Below are 22,353 nucleotides of genomic sequence, written 5' to 3' on the forward strand. Positions count from 1 at the left end.
ATTCAATGGTACCTGCGTTACGGTTCTCTTCTCTGTGACTGTAACAAAACGCCGAAAGCACTTGTTGCTTCCTTGGCTTCTTTTCTTCTTTTTCTCCTTACGCTTCTCGTAGCTTTCCCTCGAGCTTACTCCAAATCCCCTGAAACTATTTCAATAAAACAGTAGCCTTACAATATAGACGAGAAAGGCGAGAAATTAAAGCTTACGCTTCGATGATTTGGTACTTGAAAAAAAGGAAAGAACAAAAAAGAAGGAAAAAGAAGAGAATGCGACTATTTAGTTGCCTTTTTCTTTTTTGCCAGAAAATAGAGGAAATCAATGGATCCTACTGAATGTGCATACTCCGATTGGCAGCGAACGTGGTTTCCTCTTTTGTTTCCGTATTTTTTTTTTCTTATTTTTGGATTAACAAACGGAGACTGCATCCTTAAGCCAGCTGGGGATCAGGGGAAGGGGGAGGGGACAAAGCTGTCATCGGGCGGTTGGACCGCGCTTTTGTGATGACCCAGAAGAGAACATTTGCTAAGCTTAAACGTGGCAGCACATGATTTTGCTTTATTTTACACAAGTGTCGCAGTCCGCCCATAACGCTCGCGATGGGAGATCATTTTTCTCTATCATTGCTAGTTTCCTTTTATACCCACTAATCTATCAGCGACTTCAAATTTATATTTTAGATTACACCACCGACATCTTACAGTTTCTTCGGATTATACCATGTACTGCGCAAGTTTTAAATTTTTAATAAGAAACCATATAAGTTTATGCTAACAAAATTGTATGTTAAGGGTAGGGGAGTCCAAATTCAAATCGAATGGAAGATTTGATCTATATCCAAGTAAGTTTAGTTTTTTCAGTTTTATTAGTTTGATATTTAGCTATTTTGGTTAATTAAATTAGATTAAAATGATTTAATCGATTCTATTTTTAATTTAAAATTTTTTTAATTAAATTAACTGAATTAATTGAAGTGAGTAATGCTTATAACTATAGCAAATTAATCGAAATAGTTCGGTGTTGGGTTTTTGGGTTAGTACAAATACTTCGATTTTGTCTCATTGTTTAAAGGAGTTTAATTTTTTTTAATTTTGAGATTTTTAAAATTAATTTCACCAAACTAATCATTTACACACTCTAAATAAAGGTGTGACTCATCAAATTGCAACATCATAGTGTAGCAATGAGAAAATTCATAGTTGTTGTTGGACAAAAATACTTTATTTTTTATTTAATTAATTATTAAGAAATTTTTAATATTTAATTTAAGTTTTTAAAAATTTTTAATTTTATTTTATTAATAAAGTGACAGTATTTATTGAAGTAACAATGTATAAATATAAAGATTATATATTGTCGTGTATCAAAAAATAGATCATTGTTTAAAATTAAATTAAAAAAGGACAAAAATTAAACTAGAAAATGGAGGATGACAATCCAATGATGCCAGCGTGGTAAGAGCTGGTGTGGCGCGGTCGGATGGCTACAACCGTGCCGCGCAATTCCTGGCCAAACATAAGGCCAAGCAACACAGTTGATCGTTCCGACACGTAAAATTCAAAAGGCCTTTTTAAAATGCTTTAAACGAATAATTTGGTCTCTTTTATTTTAAAATAATATTTTTATCTTTTATTATTAACACTGTTAATCAATCATTAGAAAAATATATCTAATATTACATAAATGTTTTAAAAGATAAAAGTTCTCTTTAAAAAATTTGTTCATGTTTTTTTTCAAAATTTAAATTTAATATTTGATAGAGAAAAAAACTTAAAATTTAATAAAATTTTATAACGAGATTTATGAATACGGTATTTTATTTCACTTTGATACTTGATAAAATTTAATATTTAAAAAAAATAAAAAAATTTAAAACTTTTTATATATAATGATTAAGTCAAAATCTTTGTAAGTCACTTTAAATTCTAATCTCAAAGAACAAATTTTGGATAAAAAATTTTCAACAAAATTAGTAATCACGAGTATAAAATTAATTCCTTGACCCAACACCATCAAATTTGAAGTATTTATCATTGAACAGAAAATTTATATTTTAATACATTATTTTCAATGAAAATAAAAATATCAAAATGTTGAAGAAATAAAGAGTTTAATCATAAGAGACTTTACTTAAAAAAAGAAGTTTATAGTTTTCATGGCATATACAATTTTAAGTTTTCAAACTTTCAAATGAAAATTTTTTAAGTATTTTTTCTATTTAAGATTTTTAAGAGAATGATGAGCAGATTCTTAAAAAAAAAGAATATGTTCAAATTAAAAAATAATATAAAGGGTACTTATATTTTAAAATATTTATGTAGTAATAAATTTAATTTTTTTTGACAATTTACTAATGATGTTAACAGATAAACATCAAAAATATCATTCTAAAATAAAAAGGATCAAAATGTTATTTTAAAATGTTTTGAGAAAATTTTTGAATTTTATCCCATTTCGTCATGTAGTCGAAATGCTGGGAAGTGTTTCTATTAAGAAGACCCTTTAATGATCATAAAATAATTAATAATATAAGTAAAAAATAATTATATATTTTTTTATATTAAAAAAATAATTATATAAATATAATTAAATGTTAAGCACAACAAGAAGCAATAGAAATATATATATATATATATATAATTTTATATATGGGAGTAACTGAATTTATTGTCGCAAGTTAAATGTTACCGACTCAATTAGTAAAATTATATTAATCATTTATTTTTCTAAATATTAGAATCGAAACCCACTTTAAATTTATTTATTTTAATTATATACTACGTAAAAGTACCTTTTGCTCTAAAACACAACCGTCTTTCTATACTTTCCTTTTTTATTTACATAATAATTGGGTCTTCGCCAATTTTAGTATACAATATATGAAATATTATAAATAATATTTAAAATAACTTTAAAGAGTGTTTTGGTGCGTGTCTAATGTAATAATATAAAGAGGGAAAAGACGTGAGGGCAATGTGCATTTGCAAACGCAGAAAGCCACGGAGGATGTGGTATGTTCTGGCGGGTCCAGGTGTCATGTTTTCAAATGAAGAAAAGTGTCAAGAAGAAAGACCCCAATCATACTTCTTTTGTTCCGTGTGTTAATCAAAGTTCTGTGTCTGTCAGTCACTTTATTAGTTTATTTTCCGCTCTTCGCGCATTTAAAATAAACTATTAATTATTTCTATTTTATTGTTTGTTTAAATGTATGCATTAATGATGATTCAATCAATTAATAAAGAAATTAAATGGTAATTTTGAAAGATTGCATCGTTCATAAAACATATTAAATTATTTCGAGTAAATTAAAAAATTTAAAAATAAGATATACAATTTGGAAATTGCCTAAATCAAAGAAATTTTCTAAAAATATATTTCCCAAAAAATTGAAAAATAAATAAAAAAAGAATAGATTAAATAGTAAGTTTATTTATTAGTATTTTAATCTAGAAAGAAAAAAGAAAAATGAGATATGGCATATGAAAATCAATAATCTATTTTGAAAAATAATTACCTTGAAAAGAAAAGAAAGTAAAACATAAATGGCGAAAAGGAAAAAGTATCGACTTTCGATCGTCTAAGAAACAAAAAGGAAACTTAGAAGAGAGAGAGCGAAAAGATTACGTGATAAGTTTATTGACATTGTTATTTTGTTCCCGTTCTTTTTCCTTTTTATTTTCATTTTTTAATTTCCTTTTTTTTTTTTCCGTAGTTCTTCTTCTCGCTATCGAATAAACTTGAGTTTGAAAGTTGAATAGGTTTTCAGTATTATTCTTAGAATAACTTAAACTCAAACTTGATTATATATATTTATATATATTTTATTTTTTTATGAATAAAAATATTTACAAAGAAAATACAGTAAAAAATAATATTTATATAAAAAATTATATTTTTTAATTTTAATTTTTTTTCTCTTTTTCATTGGTACTCCCAATCAAACTCTTTTTTTATTATGTATTATATATATATATATATATATTAATACTATATAAATATCTCAAAATTTTGTAATTTATGAAATTCAAACTTTTATGCCCGTTTACCTCTCACACAATCTTTGCTATTTTAATCAATTTTTTTATAAATTAATAAATATAAATTAATTTTTATATGGTTCTTAGTCATTATTGTTTGAGATATTTAATTGGATATTTAACGGATTTGGATAATCAATAGATAGTGCTATATTTATAGGGTTTAATTTTTTATAATGTTATGCGATTATATTCAAGTTTTGATAGGATTCAAATATGGTCTATGAATTTGAAAATTGACTAATACCATTTTGTTCTTAGTTACAGAAAATGAGCTCCTTTCAATTAAAATTAAATTAATAAAAACATTTTGATTAAACTAATTAAATTAATTTAATTATTTGATTAATTAAAAATGAAACAAATTACAAATCAATTAAGTCAATTATTTTTCTGAAACTTTTGTCTGATTAATCGACTTAATTGATTTGTACATAAATTATTTAATTATAATATATACATGGATATAATTTTCATATAATAATATAAACATATTAAATTATTACATCATGTAGGAATTAATCAATCGAATTTATTAATTGATTAATTAATTAAAATTTTATTTTATTTTTGAAAAAGAAAAATTTTATTACTTTCAAGTATTCATGGAAAATAAGCATTCAACGAATAAAAAAATAATAAATTCATGATTTCTTTTTGAACGCATTCACTTAATATGATTAAAAGAAGATTTTAACCAAATTAATCATTAACACACCCTTGGCCATGACCTTTTTCTCCAATTCCTCTAATTCTCTCTCCCGATTCTTCCTCTATGTCAATCCAAATCCTTTGCAAGTTTCCTCAACAATTTAACAAAAAAAAAAAAATCACCTCTCATCTTTAGAACATTTGTCGCTCTCTAATGTGTTTGAAGCTAACTAATGCTTTCTCTCTTTGGAATGACGAATAGACATGTCACATGTTTATGGCACCAAACCAGGCCCTCTTGGCACATTGAAAACCTTGACTTAGGTCCAAGCTCAGTCTTATCCCGTCTGCCTATGAATATTATATTATTTTTTTATTAATAATAATTTTTTATATTAATTTTTTAATATTTTTAAATTAAAATTGATATCTTATATAATTTTATAACATGTTTAATATTTAAAAAGCTTTAAAGTTTTCAACGACAGTTAAAAAATTATTTTTATATCAAAATACTAGTTACTTTTATTCTTTTTGTTTTATATTGGATATCCAAATTTCACTAAGAAAAACGCTTTGACATTAGTGTTTTTAATATGTTTTAACCGTTTTTGTTAACATTGATAAATTACAATTTTTAATTTCAAAAGGTAAAATAAATTATTAAAAATTAGTGTGAAATATACAAAGAGTTGTAAGTGTTAAAATGAAAGTGGATATAATTTTGAAATGAAAAGAATAAAATCAATAAAAAGACATTTACACACATTCAAAATGAGCAAAATAATATTTATTTATTTTGTTTTATGTAATTAATCATTCATGTATTCATAATTCATCCATCAACTTAAATCAACGACTTTATTTATAATTTTACTCTCAAGTCCGTTTTCCCCTCCATTTTTCTATCCCTTGCACCAAAATCTGGGAGAGCAAAACAAATTTTAATTCTTTCATGTTTTTCCCTTTTACATTGCTTCCATTTTTTTCCTTCTTACCAAACAGAATATTAATTTTTGTAAAATAAATGGTCGCAAGCTGATAACATAGCAAAGGATGAATAGATAGAGATACATACCTGGAAAATGCAGAGAATCCGAAAACATGGTACAGCTGATGAGAAAAGAATCAAAGCTCCCAGCCTCTGCACTCTGCATCAATCAAGAAAATGAGGTAAATGAGATGCCCTGCCATATTCTATTCTGATATCTCTCTTTTAGCAACAAATCCTGCATATATATATATAAATATTCTCCTTTTGGGATTCGCACGACTCATGCAGCATCATGTACAATAAATGTAAATATTCCATATATTTTGTATTTATGATTAAGTAAGGTTTATAAGCTCATTAATGAGAAGACTGGTGGCAGATTTCATAATAATAATTTAATTGGAAAGGAAAAAGAACCATCTGCCAAAAACAGGAGAAGAAAATATAAATAATTGAAGCAGATATGTACCCACTAGGAGTTGAAAACTTGTAATTAAGCTGAGAATTTTGGTGGGGGAAAGCAAAGGTTTATGGAACAAAGAGAGAGTCATACAGCGCTATGTGTCGCTTTATGTAACTCAAATTCAATGAATTTTTACGTAAAATTATATAAAGACCTGGCTAATGCATCCATAAGCTTATGAATATAGTTGGAAAGAGAGGAAAAGAAGAAGACAGAGCTTGCGGGAATGTATGATTTGAAGTTCGATAGACCACACCAGTATCACTTGCGCGTACATCAAACAAGAATTAGATTCCCAGAAGGTTATGGACATGTCTGGAAATCTCCATAGTGAGGGGAGGACTAAAACAATGGGCACTGCAGTCTGCAGGCCTTGGCTGCAAAATTGTAAAACAAGATAGTTCTATACTTTTTAATGCACTTTACATCTGTACCACGGTTAAAACAATCCAACTTGCTGATTTTTCGGTCAAAAGTACTTTAGTCTTCGAATTCTTTAATTTCCTCTTTTTTTATACCCCAAAAGCTCTCTGGCGCTGCATGTTCACCCTATGTTTTCTTTCATCTCTTCTTCCAAAGCAAAACGTACCCAGAATTATATATACCAACAACGTCTTTTATTTTGTGCTGAATTCCAACTCAACTCCTGCCCTACCTTCCAAGTAATACCACCGCCACTCTCGTATAAGAACAAAATTACGTAAAGAAATAGGAAGGTTATATGACATTTCTATATTTTATTTTATATATTTACTTACTGATAATTTCACCAAGCAAGTTGGTTAGGATTAGGAACACCAAACTCGTCACTCCCGTAATTATATAATAGTCTAACTATTAGTTAACAAAAACTTGTAATTTGTTCTCATTAGGAGTTGCAAATTGATTCGGCTCGGTTCGCGTTTTGAACAAATTCGAAGTAATTTCTGATAGATGACAAAATTAAATAAAGGTTATCATAATTATTTATAAGGGGACACGTGGTGGTATTTGTTTGGGGGTTTGGCAAGAAATTAAGGAGGCATGAAAAGACAGCAGAGGATTTGCATCCATGTCGCAGTCTTACCTAAAAAAAGACGATTGAGTAGTGTTGGCTCTATATACTTTTTAATATTAGCAAAATACATATTCTCCTTTTTTGCTTTCACATGTGAACTCAAGTGTCCGACAAAAACTCCTACACTAGTAAACCTAGCTTTAGAAAAGATTGGGTATTTGTATTAAAGAACAAATAGTAAACATATGTGATTAAACGATAAATCAGTGGAATTATTCAGTTGTCAAGACAAGAACTAAAGCAATCATGACAATAAGAGAAACTACCTTCATATGAATGAAGTTGATCAACTATGAATATGACTAATCGAATCCAGTGTAGCTTATAGATGAAAAAGCTCATGACAGTGCACCAATCCAAACCAGTAAGGTTAAGTGACCAAAGTAAACAGATTGAGTTGAGTTAACTAAAATCCTCCTTCAAATAAACTTGTCCGGCATCATCCAAAATGAATTTTAAATGGTTCAGGAAGGATAGCTAATGTTCATATAATGACAATTAATCTAGACAACCTAGTTGAAGAATGAAGATAACCTTGATTGACAAATGGGTTCTTTCAAGCTATCAACAAGAATAACAAGGTCCGAAGTTGAGAGTTTAAAGATTCAACTGAATGATCAACTAATGTAAAATTTCAAGTGACTGATCAAGGATGTTACACACTTAATTTGCAAAATCGCATGTAACTGAAATTTGTAGCAAAACTAGTACAGTTCCAATAGGGAAATTCTATTCAAATGGCTAGAAATTCAAAACATGGTATGGAAGAATTGTTGCTATGGATTTCAAACCATCCAGGGAGAGAGAGAGAATGGTGCAAGGAATTTCTCTCTAGTTTAGTTACACTTTAGGCTTAATTCTTATCTTTAGATAAAAAAAAAAGTTAGTTTTTTTTTTAGACTTAATGACTTATTATTTTGTTCATTTACGTGTATCATTCTTCATGCATCTCTTTTTACCTTTAAAATCTTTAACTTTAAAAAAAGTGTTAATCGCTAATTTTCCTCTAACATTGCCCTTGGGACCAACCGTGAAGACTGCATCCACCAGTCAACAAGTAAAGTCCTGAGCAGTTGCTCTCGATCACATGATAGGCCATGTTCCTTAATCCTTGGACGGAGATTGGGTGGACTTCATATGTCAGGCACTTCTCGTGTCTATGTTATTTAAGTGGCATGCTGTAATTTCAAATACTAATACACTATTGTAGAGTTTAGTCATATTAATTATATTCTCCAAGCTATATGGTTTATGTAGCTTCAGCTTTCCAGTAAGGAATAACCTTACAAATTTCCCCTTTTCCTCTACCCAATTCCCTTCACGTCTTTGGGATATGTGCATGTGCCAATGAAGGAGACAACCCAGTTTGCTTCTTGAACGAGGTTTGCTACATTTCTGATTGAGAAAAATATTGGATACTTGCAGACATGAACTAATATTAACCAGGATATATAATTCTCTATGAAACAACTAATCAAAATATATATTAATGTGTCCCAAAGGTCAAAAAGTTCAATAGATTGCTTAGTAATTGAACTAATTAAAAAGAGGAGGTTTGTTTATAAAAACATAAATTTTCAAGAAAATGTGTTTTTGTCTGCACCTTATAAATGCAAATTTGTCAAAAAACGATTTTAAAGATTATTCTATCTCAGAAATAAAACTTTCTCACCCTTTGAAATGATATTTAAATAATTTTTTTAAGAAAACGATTTAAACGTTCTCAGTGATTTAATATCATTTATCAAAAAATTCAATAGTGAAAATTAAGTACTTTTTTTTAGTTCTGAAAGAAATTATTGTATTTTTCTGAAAAAATTGTTTGGTATTCTATTGAAAATTAATTGCTAAATAGATGTTTTGTTGAATTTCCTCTAAGTATTTTTACATTAGTAAAAGTTAAAATGGAAAAAAAATTAAACAGGAAAGAAATTATAAGGTTAATGTAATTAAATGACAAATTTTTCCTTAAATAAAAAAAGATTGAATAATTAAGTAGCTAAGATTTTCAACACTTTGTTATTGAAAATCTTCCATTTAAGTGGTTTCTAAAATGAATTATCAAAGCCATTCAACAAATTAAACAATTGAAAAGTTTCATTTTTAATGGTTTGAGAATTTTCAATGGTGTATCAAACACACCTTAAGAAATTAAATTAATTAAAAAGTCATGAAAATATTTTATAATTATGAAATTTTAGTTTGGACCTTCTAAATGTTAAATGTTTGGATCTATCAATGTTTATAATTTATAATGGACAAAAAATACAGGCTTGTATAAACTTTTTCTTGATGAAAATTGATTTTATTATAAATGTAAATTTGAAGTTTAAATAATTAATAGAGTTTTACTTCATATTGAGTTGCTTTCCTTAAGTTCTAAATTAGATTTAGCGATGGCAACAGTTACCCTTTAATCAGGTACCTACTAGTATTTAACCCGATTATATAGGATTGGGATACCCTATATTCGTATTAGGATGGATTCAAGTAGTAATTTTACTATCCATATTGACTTCGGGTGAAATACAAGTATCACCCTCTGAATATATGATACTCGAACCTGTTTATAAATAAATATGTGTAAAATATATTGTATGTTTTTAAAAGGTATTGAACCTTGACTATGCTTTTAAACAACCAATAATCTTTCCAATTTAACCAAATCTATATTTTGACATTACATGAAAAGGAATTATATATATAATTGATTAATTATTTTTTTCTCTAACCCGAAATGGGTATTTAATGGGTTTAAGTATTTAACGTAGTTATAGGATATTAGGGTACGAATTTGGGTAATATTTTTAAATTTTATACAAGTAATTATGGGGTTCAAGTACTTTATAATTTAATAGGGTTCGGGTTTGGGTTTTTAAAAATAACAGACACCTTACCTGTTGACATCCTTATTTAAGTTAAATACTAGTAAAGTGTAATCTAAGGTGTTCCTAAAAGAAGAAAGAAACGTAAAAGCTAATCTATGTGAGGTTCCAAAAAAACATAAGAGTTATGAATGGAGGGTTATTATCACTTTCAAGATAACAAATTTTTATTATGCAAGTCATGAGGAAGGACAAAAAGGACAATGGATCTCGACTTATTATCGTTAATAGAGACTACAAAAAGAACTAATGGTACTGTTGACAAGAACCTGGATGGAGAAGCTAGGAAGATGAGTGGAAAGTATTTTGTTCACGGTTGTCATGGACAATCTCAACCTTAAGGTTGCATGGGATGCATTAAGGAACATTTTCAACCTCTATGGGTAATGAGGGATGTTTTCATCCAACACCTTAGAGTAGAGACAAAACAAAGTTAATGACTTTTCCTTTTTCAACCATTGCTTTGTGTTAGAGATGTAAGTAGCGATAAAAGATGGCAACAAAAAAATCATTGATGGGCGGTAGATTAAGGTAAAGATGACAAGCTTTTTTCAGTTTAGCTAATTGTGTCAAAATGAAAGCGAGCAAGGAACCAATAGCACAAGGAAGAATGGTAAACATTGAGCACCCCAAAGAATACAAAACAAATAAGGAAGCTCTGATTATGTGAACCCCAGTTTTGACTTAAGGTTAAAATTGTAACTTAACTTAGTAAACAGGTAAAATTATGTGCCTTTTATGATTTTTTGAACATTTACAACTTAGAAAATGTACATTTTGATAACCAAATGAGTTTGCTTGAAAGGTGAGACTTAAAAAGGGTCAAAATTCTTGTTTTAGTTTTAAAAACTGTATTATGGATCAAAAGTATTTATTCTTATTCATGAGGTATCGATACTTGAAACCCAGACATGCATCCTGATGAACAAGTATCGATACTTGTTCATGAAGTATTAATATTTGTAAACCCAGAACAAAAGTATCGATACTTACTCTAAAAGTATCGATACTTATGTTACTGATTTAAAAAAATAAGGGTAAAATGGAATTTTCACACAAGTTTAAAAGCCTAAACTCCCAAAGTATTTCCCTAAATGTTTAAACACTTTCTTTCTCTGTCTTTCTCTCTCTCTCTTTATTGTCAGCTTTTTTTTTTCTCTTTTTTTCTTTATTCTTTCTTTCCCATCCTTTACACCATTTTGGACCACTAGATTTTATATTCAAGCTCAGATTTCTGTTTTAAGAACTTCTAGAGGTAAGGTTATATTATTTAAAACTTTAAATCTTTGGGTTTTGATTTCTAGAAATTTTGGTTTATTAAAAATTTGTTTCTTTATCTAAACTTAGGTCTTTGGAATGGTTTTGGTACTTTCAAGCTCACCAAGATAAAGTTGCTATAAATTCTAACTAATCGAAGTTTAAATTTATAGTTAGATAAGATTTAGCTATTGATTTTTTAGGTTAAAGATTAAGTAAAGAATTTTGTGAACAGATAAATCTATATTGTGAAAGTTATGCCTAAAAAATAAGGTATTAATGATGGATTATATTTTGGTAGGTGTTGTTGGAAAAGTTAGTGTTTTTGAGAGGTCGAGTTATCGTCGAAAAGTGCTAATAAGAAAGGCACATTTCATATAAGAGAGGAAATATGACTTTTTAATTATTTTGATATAGTTAAGCATGTCTTGTCTATGATTTTGTGTTAAAACGTTGTTTCGATGAAGCATGGATTATTTCTAGGATTTCAATGTTGTATGGAGAATTTAAATGAGTTTAATGAAAGCTATGTATATGTTATGTAAATATGCCTAATATGTATTTAGTTTTACGCATGGGGAACAAACCTTTAAAATGTTTTAATATCTCAAAATTCTAAAAATTAGTCTATGGATTGATATGATGATGATGATCTTGGAAACTTATGGTGAAAATGATTTGAAAAGACCCTAACATTAGTCACATTGATTTTGATTGAGTTGATGATGTTGGAGAAATCATGTTTCAATGTTTTGATTTTGCTGGTGAACTATTTCACCTTTTGTTTTTTGATATAAATATTTGAATGAAATCTAAAGTTGTAAAATGTTTTAATGGAGCTTATTAAGTTAAGGACCTGTAGTTAGCGACAGTAGATGCTAGTCTTTATGCACAATGATTTGTATACTTTGAGGCTGGTGATTATATGTACGGGACCATTCAGGTGTGATGACACTTTTTGCTCATCTGAAAGTTGATGGCTCTATGCATCAAAATATATATTTGTGCTACAACACACTCTATTTGCTCCAAGTAGTAGGGACAATACCCTACCCTTTGTTATTGAAAGTTAACAACTATATGCATTGAACTATATTTTGGTGCCATGACGCTTTTTGGAGTCCAGATAGTGGGGATGAATCTTTATCCTTTGATTCCATTTGTTCTTCTTAAGCTAGAGCTCCATAAATGCTTATTCTATTTTTGATATTGTGGAATGAAAGATTGAAAAATGAATTGATTTTGAATTTGGAACTTTGATCAAAGTTGATCTAATTATTGGTTTAAAGATAACATACTTGAAATTTGTTATTCGCTCTGTTTTTGATATTTGAACTTTGAGAATTTGAAAAGAACTGATTGACCCCCCCCTTCCCCCCGCCCCTCAACTTCAAGGGTCGATTCTTGAGTCGCGACAAATTAACATCAAATGCTTTAATGGCTATTTTCAACCATAAATGAACCTCAACAACTCTATATGCTTCCAACATTATATATTGAAGCTTCCCATTTTATTTAAAGATTAAGAAGACGCCCAGAAACACCATCAAGTAAAAGAACATCCTCAAAATCTCAAGTTCACTTGTTTCTTTCTCTTTTAGCATCCAAGTCTTCATCCTAGCATTTATTAAGCTAAATTTCCTATTATATCTTGTACCCACTTTGTTTAAGCTTAAACCCATTTAGCTCATTAGCCTTTAAAAGGCACTCTATCTTTATAAACTTCATCTTTTATTCATTGCTAAGTGGTTATACCTTAACTAAGTGAAAAGGTAGAGAGGTTTAATCTTATCCTTTAAAAGATTATAGTAAAGGTTGTACTTGGACATTAAAAGGCATTTTCATAGTGGATTCAAAATTCTTTAATGAATTAAAGGAGAGAGCATAGGAAAGGAGACCGAATCTTTATAAAAATTCTTGTGTCCTTGTCTCTTATTTTATCTTCAAGTTCTTGGGATTTCAATATTGATTTAAACAAAATCTTTCACGACTTAAATTGTTTCCAAAAAGAAGCATTTTTACTAGGAATTTTTATTTTCATCAAATTTGCAAATAATTTTTAAGAGAAGTCAATTCACCCCACCTCTTGAACTTCCACACTTTGAGCTTATTGCACTAACAACATATAACTTTACATGCATGCATTATTTTAGTGATTGATGGGTCACCAAATATTGCCAACTCACTTATATCTCTTTGATACATGCATGATAGCATGCGACATTCAAATGTACATAAATGCATGAGATATTATGCAAAGGCTAAGTGCACTATATAATTTCCAACCCTAACCGAGTTGATCCAAAAGCGAAATGGTAAAGGCTAAGTTTATCTTAAGCAGGACATGTTGCTTTGATTCCTTCTTTATCCTATAACCAATCTCTAAAATAAGTTCTTTAGTAATGACAAAACTTGTGACCTTAATGCCTACAAAGCTGGTTCAAAATTTTAACTATAGAAATCAAGAGGCGACTCTAAAATTTTCTAAAGTGGTATAAATTCCAAATTTATTTAAAATTTGGACTTGTAAGAGGCAGCGGTATACGTGTGCCATTTACAAGTGGTGAAAAAAGGTCAATAATGTGAGAAAAAACAGAGATCAAAGATAAGAGAGAGATTGTGGAAAAAAGAAAGAAAGAAAGAAGGAAAATAGGAAAGAGGGAAGAAAAAGTAGAAACATTGCTAGCAAGCAATATTGACAATGGTGGTTGATGGTGGTAATGGTGAAGAAAAGAGAAAGGTGAAGGTTGGCTGGTGAAAGGGAGAGAATAAAAGGAAATAAAGAAAAAATAAGGTTTTTTAGGTTAAATAATAAGCTAAAACAAAGTAGTGTTGGCAAAGGAAAAAAATAAAAAAATAACCGTAAGTTTGGTCCCTTTAATCCTTAAAAAAATTGCTTCTTTTTTTGGCTTGTTTTTGGAGGAAAATCTTGCAAAATCTTGGAATTTCTACTTACCAAACTACTTAATAACAATTCTTATTTTATTTAATTCTATGAACCAAACTTCATAACAAACATTCTATTTTGTTCTCATAGAATGATAATTTTATTCTATTACATCCTATTTCGCTAGTCAAACATAATAAAAAGAAAACAAAGGCAAGAGAAATTGGGTTGGCCCTACTCTAGGCCCATTCTTAGTGCCATCCAACCCATTAGATGGTCAAGTCCAAAATCACATCCAAACCCAGCAAAGCAAAAAAGAATTTTCTTGAAAAATTTCTTTTGAAGTATTTTACTTGTAATTCTTTATATTTTTAATTATGTATTTTCTTTTATAATTATGTTAATTTATTTACTTATTTTTAGTAAAAGTAAAGTGCTAAAAAATGGATTTAAAATGTAGAATTAGTTAATTATTTAATAATCCAATGATGTAGAAATGGTAGTGATAATTTTCTAAAATAAATTTTTAAAGTGAGGAGAAGTTTATTTGATCCACCAAAGCTTTATTTTATCTTTCATTTTCATTCTTTATTAAATCATTCCTTCATCTTGCATTGAACTTTTCATCATGGACCTTCTACTTGTTCTCAATTAGAAATCAAGTTTAGTGAGAGCCAAAAATACTATTCACCCCCTCTAGCACATTTATTTGGTACGAACAAGTGGTATCAGAGTCAATCTCTCATTCTCAAAGCTTAACATCCTAAAGGAGATCCAAATGGCTCTTCAAAAATCTGTAGTTGCTGAGGGATAGTCCACAAATAGACTACATCTGTTTGATGGATCGAACTACCCCTATTGAAGCACTAGAATGTGTATCTATATAAAGGTAATAGACTTTGAAATATAGAATGTCATCACTGATGGACCATTCATTCCTTCAATCATAAATGTAGTGACAAATGAAATGATTCCGAAGTCAAGGGTTGAATGGACTGAAATTGAAACAAAAAAGGTTTAGACAAACTTTAAGGCAATAAATACTGTACATTGTGCCTTAACTCCCACTGAGTTTAATAAAGTGTCGAGCTGTACCATAGCTAAACAAATGTGGGACAAACTTAGGATTATCCATAAAGGGACTTCTCAAGTCAAGGAGTCCAAAATAGCTTTCATAACTCACAACTATGAGATGTTTAAGAAGAAACCTAGTGAAGATATCACCAACATGCTTGATAGGTTCACTAACATCATCAATAAACTCAGTCAGCTAGGCAAACTAATTTTTGAACATGAAATTGTCAAAAGATGTTTTAGAAGCCTACCTAAAAATTGAAAGCCAAAAGTTACTGCTATTTGTGAAGCCAAGGACTTAAATGTCATTGCACTGGATGAAATTTGTAGGTCTTTTCTCACTTTTGAGCTAGAGCTTAAAGAATAAAAAAAAAGATGACAAAAGAGAAGCAAAAGAAAAGAAGAAAAGCATTGCCTTAAAAGTAAGTATTCTTGAAGAAGAATTGGATAATTTATCTTCTAATGATGATGAGAATTGACTATGGTAGAAAGAAGATTCAGAAAACTTATGGGACAAAGAGATAAGAGATTGGCTAAGAAATGGTATAGAAGAGATCAAGGTTCTTCATGCAGAACCAGAAATAAAAATGAGTCCAACAAGAAGGAAGAGATTATATAATTTGAAAGCAAGAAGCTTAGACACTTCAGGTTAGAATGCCCCTTGCTGAAGGAAGAAACTCCCAAGAAAACTAAAAAATCGAAGAAGGCAATGGTGGCTGCAACTTGGTCTAATAGTGATGTTTCAAGCACAAATGTTGAAGAAGAGAAAGTTAAAGAAAGTGCAAATTTATGTCTGATGGCAAGAGGTGATGAATCTGAGGTATGCTCTGCTCTTTGTGATATTTCTATTGATGAACTTTAAGAAGAATATAAATGCCTTTATGATGAGTTTGAAAAACTTGCATCAAAATACAAAGCTTTGAAAAGAAAGACTTTATTTCTTGAGAATGATTTAGAAAAGATAAAACATGATTTATGCTTTGTTTTTGAACAAAGAAATTTTCTTCAAATTGAACTTGAACATTAAAAAACAGATTATAAAATTTTGAAATTAGAATTAGAAAACAAAACTGAAGCTTTGCGAGAAGCTATTGATGAAAATACTACCCTTAAGAGTATAAGGAAAGAAACATCAAGAAGAAATACATACTTTAAGAAAAATTTTGATAATGCCTCTTCTAAATATTATATTTGTAATAAACTTGGTCATCTATTTTATAATTGTTATAGAAAAAGAAGCATTCAGCAAACAAAAAGGATTTAGGTTCCAAAAGGATTGTATGTAGTAGGACCCATCAAGGTATAGGTACCTATTAAGAAAATTGAAAATCTATCTTGCAAGTTGAGCATAATCGAAAAGGCATAAGTTCAAGAGCTCAACTGAAGGAGAAGCAACCATGGTACATGGATAGTGGCTGCTCAAGACACATGACTAGAAATGAAATGTTATTTGCTTAGCTGGACAAGAAAAAGAGAGGTATTGTATCATTTGGAGATAACTCAAAAGGTAGAATTCATGGTATAGGAACTATTGGTAAAAATTTTCAAGCTCAAATTAGTTATGTGTTGCTTGTTAAAGGTTTAAAGTATGATTTATTAAGTATCAGTCAATTGTGTGATAAAGGCTTTAAGGTATGTTTTACTTCATATAAATGTGAAGTGATAGACATTAATACCAATAAAGTTTCATTCATAGGAAAAAGAATCAAGAATATATATGTTATATTTCTTGAAGATCTTGAGATTAATTATGAAACATGTCTTATGGCAAATGATGGACATGTGAGCATAGGAGACTTGGACATGTGAGCATGCATACTATCTCAAAATTGATGAGAAAAAATCTGATTTTTAGATTGCCTAAACTTAAATTTGAGAATGATCAGATTTGTGATGCTTGCTAACTAGGTAAACAAGTTAGAACATCCTTTAAAACCAAGAAGATTTTTTCAAATTCTAGACGTCTTAAATTGCTGCATATTGATTTATTTGGTCCAATCAATACAACTAGCTTAGGAGGTAAATCATATGACTTTGTGATAGTTGATAACTACTCGAGGTATACTTAGGTCTACTTTCTTACTCATAAGAATGATGCTCTACTTGCATTTGTAAATTGTAAGAGTTTAAAATGAAAAAAAGACTTGTCATAGTTAGCATTAGAAGTGATCATAGAGGTGAGTTCGAAGGAGATGAGTTTGAAAACTTTTGTAATGAAAAGGGGTTAGATCACAACTTTTCTGCACCTAGAATACCTCAACAAAATAGAGTTGCAGAAAGAAAAAATCAAACCTTAAATGAAATGGCTTGAACTATGCTTTGTGAAAATAATCTACCAAAGTACTTTTGGGCAGAAGCTGTCAACACAGTAACGTACAATTTTAATAGAGTATCAATAAGGGCCATAATATCAAAAACCCCATATGAGCTGTACAAAGGTAGAAAACTAAATATTTCTCACTTTAGGAGCTTTGGCTGTAAATGTTTTGTATTGAACAATGGAAAATATTCTCTAGGAAAGTTTGATGCTAAGAGTGATGAAGTAATATTTTTAAGATATGCTTTGAACTCAAAGCCTATAGAGTTTTTAACAAAAGAACTTTAACAATTGAAAAATCTATCCATGTAGTTTTTGATGAATCTAACCTCTTGCAAAAGGAAGCTTTTATTGATGAAAATGATACAGAGGAGTTTGAAAGACAAATGGAAGAAATGAGCCTAGAAAAGAAGAAAAATAGTGAAGAAAATTCACTTAGAAGAAAAGTTGAACCTCTACCCTTAGAAAATCTACAAAGAACTTAAAGTCAACACATTGATCTTTCAAAGAGGTAAAAATTTATCAAAGATCATCCATAAGAATAGATCATTGGTGATCTTTCACAAAGAGTCAAAACCAGAAAAGGAATTAAAGAAACATGTGAATTCTCAACTTTCATCTTACAGATCGAGCCTAAAAACTTAAGATTGGATCTTTACTTTATTTAACTGCTAGCAGACCTGATATTCAATATAGTGTATGCTTATGTGCATGGTTTCAATCTTAATCCAAAGAGTCACACTTAACTACTATAAAAAGAATCTTTAGATACCTTTTAGACACATAAAATTTAAGATTATGGTATCCTAGTGGTACATGTCAGTTTTTAGGAAATATGCTTGTGTCTTAGTCAAGTAAGAAACAGAACTCTATTGTATTATCTACAATTGAAGTTGAATATATTTCCTTAGGTAGTTGCTGTGCTCAGATTTTATAGATTAAACAACAATTAAAAGATTTTGGAGTGACCTTGCATAATGTTCCAATATTTTGTGACAACACAAATGCAATCAATATCTCAAAAAATTCAATTTAGCACTCAAGAATAAAGCACATTGAGATTAGACATCATTTTGTTGGAGACCATGTGCTTAAGGGAGACATTAAGATTGAGTTTGTCAACAACTTGAATTAATTAGTTGATATATTTACCAAACACTTAAATGAGGAAAGATTTTGTAAAATTAGGAGAAATCTAGGAATGGCTAGTATTTAAGAGTTTTAAGTAAAATTATGAGCATTTTTATTGTAAGACAGTGTACACATAGTTGATTAAGAGCATCACTTAACCAGCTAAAAGCATTCTGTTTCTTTTAATGAAAAACATAGTCAGACAATAGTAAAACTTAGTCATTTAAGAAGCCCAAATAAAAAAAAATATAATTTTTTAAAAAATAGAGGCAGTTTATCGGGTGAAGAAGAAAAGGACAAATAGCTTAACTAAAAAAATTGAGAGGCAAAACTTTGAATTTAGAAAGAGAGAGAAATTAATCACATTTAAAAAGGGGAGTATGACGGTTTTAAAGAAAATTAAACTCTCTCAACTCATTCTCCTCTCATTCTCTCTCATTTGAAACTGATCCCTTAAAACTGAAACCTTCCTTTCTCAAACTCTTAAAACCCTAAAATTGAGCTGAACAAAACCTATGGTCAAATCCTCTTTACTTAAAAATATCTTGAAAAAGAAGAAGGGTAAATGATCCATGGAAGAAAGTCCATTGTCTGAAATGCTAAAGAAAAAGAAGAAGAAAGATGAGTCTGCTTAGGTGACTGTAGAAATTGGGGAGAAATAGAGAGAAAAAGAACAAAAATCAAAGAAAAAGAAGGAAAAAGGAAAATTCTCTACAAAAGGTAACCTTTCATCTTTGTAATTCAGAAATAATATTCATGAGATTAGGTTTAGAAAAATTGAAAATGCTCCTATCTTATGCGGGAAATACATTGACTGGGAAAGCTTTAATGAAGTTTCAGAAATTAAAGAAGGATTATTAGAATATTTTAAAGAAAATGAAGATGAAGAAATTGAGTGTTATTGAGAACAGAACTTATAATGTTAGTTTGGTAAAAGAATTCTATGCTAGGATTGCATAGGATGAAAATGAACTAGGTGATCCTGAGGAGTTTGTGAATGATGGTCTAAATGTGTTTTTGAATGGAAAAGAGTTTGTGGTTACTGCCTCTGATCTGGGAGAATAGCTGCATGTTGAGTGTAATGTGAGAAGCTATGAAATCCTAAAAAATTATGATCCCTCATTCTTGTGGGAAGTAATCACTAAAAATATTGAAAGATATTCATCTAAAAGCTATGCAAGTTTTATTAAAAGTCTACAAACTAGGATATTGCACTACTTCATAGCTTTAATAGTTAATGGAAGAGGTGAAAGCTTTAGCTATATGAGTCTTCAGGATATATGGATGACGCAGTATGCATGTAATGCTTCTCCTTTTAATTTAGGAAGATTCATGATAGAAGAATGAATGGAACATGTAGGGTTGACAAATATATTTACCTTATGGAAATATAATTACCTCTTTTGCAAAAAAAAAGAAGGTATCTAGAGTTTCAGATATGAGTTAGATTAGGTAAAGAGCAGAGATCAGGCTATGTATCTAGGGAGCCTGTCAAAGATGGGATACAAACTGTATGGAGAAAAGTTTTTCAAGACTTCCAAGGATACTCAAAAGGATGAGCAAACAACCCCTGTTTAAACAATAACAACTCCTTCACAGATTTTGAATGAAATGATTCTAACCATATTGATGAGAATTGATGGGAAACTCACTGACCAAGCTGCAAGAATTGAGAAAATTGAAAAAAATCTGTAAGAGCTGGGAAATTGGATAAAGGACAAAAGGAAATCACATTCTGGTCCTACAACTAAACATGCTTCTACAGCACCAAGTTCAGCTCCAGTAGGACAAGCAAGTGAGAGTCTTGATTTTGAAGCTGAAGGTGATGAACCAGTATCTGGTCCTATGAGGAAATCACCCACCCCTAAATCTAAAAATGAAAAAGAATCTAATGAAGGGATTGAAGAAATTGGATTCTTCAATGACAACTCTAAACCACAGGCAGAGAGATCATCTCTTACTAACTCTGAAGAAATTTGAATCATGATGTCTTCCACCAAATGGTTAGAAAAGAACAAGTAAAAAAAGAAACAACAATGAAAATGGCTCAAAAGTCAGCATCAGCAAAGGATTCCCTAAAGTTGATTCACACTACCAAAAAAAGTGAACTTGCTGACGAAGAACAAAGACAAGCAGTTGCATTCACCAAAGCTAAATCCCAACCAACTGGTAAAGGCAAAAAGACCATGGCCACTAAGACAAAGTTCATGAAGAGGAGAAAGTCCTCCAAATTAGTTGAAAAAGCTAAACCCCCAGTTCAATCCACCATTCAGCAACCTCTCCAAGTTTCAGACACCTCTTCTCTTGATTCTTCACCACAAAAATTCTCACCTGTGCTATCTCTTGAACCCCTCAATATCCATTTTAAAACAGATGAATCCACCCTCTTAGAGTCCTCTTAAGTCCATACTTGGGTGCTCAGTATTTTTTTTTTGATAATGACAAAAAGAGGGAGATAGGTTATGGTGAAGCAACCTTAAGGGGAGAAAGTAGAAGGAATCTAAGGAAAATAAGCTAGGATAGAAGTACTTTTTAAGGGAAATCTAGGAACTTAATTTTGATAATGCTGAGCTATTTATGTTTATGACAATATGTTACTTTAACTATTAATGGATTGATTCCAATTGCTGATGAATTGCTTATGACTTTTGAATGCTAAGAACTTATTTTTGTTATGCCTTTGTGTTTAATGTATTGATGACAGTCGATTGTGGAATGGATGTGATATGTTGACAAAATGCTTGTGATAGTTAGTTACAATGTTGATAATATTCTATCTATTTATTATTGATTGATTTGTTAGCATAAATAAAGGCACTCTGTTAAAATGTCTAAATCTATATTTTTTTGAGATGGAAAAAAGTTTACTTATTTGAATAATAAAATAACTTGAAAAGATCATACATACGTTAAGGGGGAGCTCACACTCAGGAGGAGAAATTCCAATTTGGTGCAAAATAAAAGTAAAAAATAAACATTATGCGTTTAATAAAGGAGTGTTTTCTCATCATCAGAAAAGGAGGAGATTATTGGCTCCATTAATTTTTGATGATAATAAAACATTCCCATTTATCTATGTCTAACTTTTCTATTTGAGTGTACAAGACAAAAATAAATGTTAAATAATATATTATTCATTCAAAAGCAAACATCAAAACTTATAAGAATAAAGAGCTACAATTGAGTAATAAAACAGAAGCCTCTTTATTGGATAATCAAGGGAGTTGGTTGGATAAAATTCAAAAGAGAAGTTGACGAGTTCAAGCAGATTGTGAAATAGAAAATACTTAGTCTACCAGAGTCATTGTTAGTCAACTAAGAGCTTATTACCAAAAACTGAATTTCAAGACGGAAATGACTTAATCAACTAAAAAATATTGTTAGTCGACTAAGAGCCTACTACTAGAAACTGGGTTTAGAGACATAGCGACTTAATCGACTAACTAGAAATGTTAGTCAACTAAGAGCATGCTATCTAAAAATTTGAGTATGAATGCTAGAAGACAGATTAATGGCTAAAACAGTCTCCAAACTGTTTCCAATGGTCAGAATCTATCTAACATCCATCAGAGTTGATTTTTCAAGTATATAAGGCACTCCCAA

The 22,353-nt window shown here is 29.7% G+C and overlaps 1 protein-coding gene across 5 annotated transcripts in view; it reads right to left on the reverse strand.

Annotated features, from left to right (window-relative positions):
• Positions 1 to 22,353, reverse strand: part of LOC110410391 (calcium-transporting ATPase 10, plasma membrane-type-like) — a 48,259-nt gene that overhangs the window by 22,022 nt on the left and 3,884 nt on the right. The window contains exons 2-3 of one of the 5 annotated variants that reach the window (XM_021420045.2): positions 5,764 to 5,836; positions 13 to 145 (exon numbers count right to left, since the gene is read on the reverse strand). The gene's annotated coding sequence lies outside the window, so the exon portion shown is untranslated. Of the gene's footprint in view, positions 1 to 12; positions 146 to 284; positions 606 to 5,763; positions 5,837 to 22,353 lie in introns of those variants that run through there. The other 4 variants (XM_021420047.2, XM_021420046.2, XM_089782698.1 and 1 more) reach the window with 4 other exon arrangements.

The sequence above is a fragment of the Theobroma umbraticum genome, unplaced genomic scaffold, assembly GCF_002168275.2.
Source record: "Theobroma umbraticum cultivar Fairchild unplaced genomic scaffold, ASM216827v3 scaffold_56.0, whole genome shotgun sequence".
Classification (NCBI taxonomy): domain Eukaryota; kingdom Viridiplantae; phylum Streptophyta; class Magnoliopsida; order Malvales; family Malvaceae; genus Theobroma; species Theobroma umbraticum.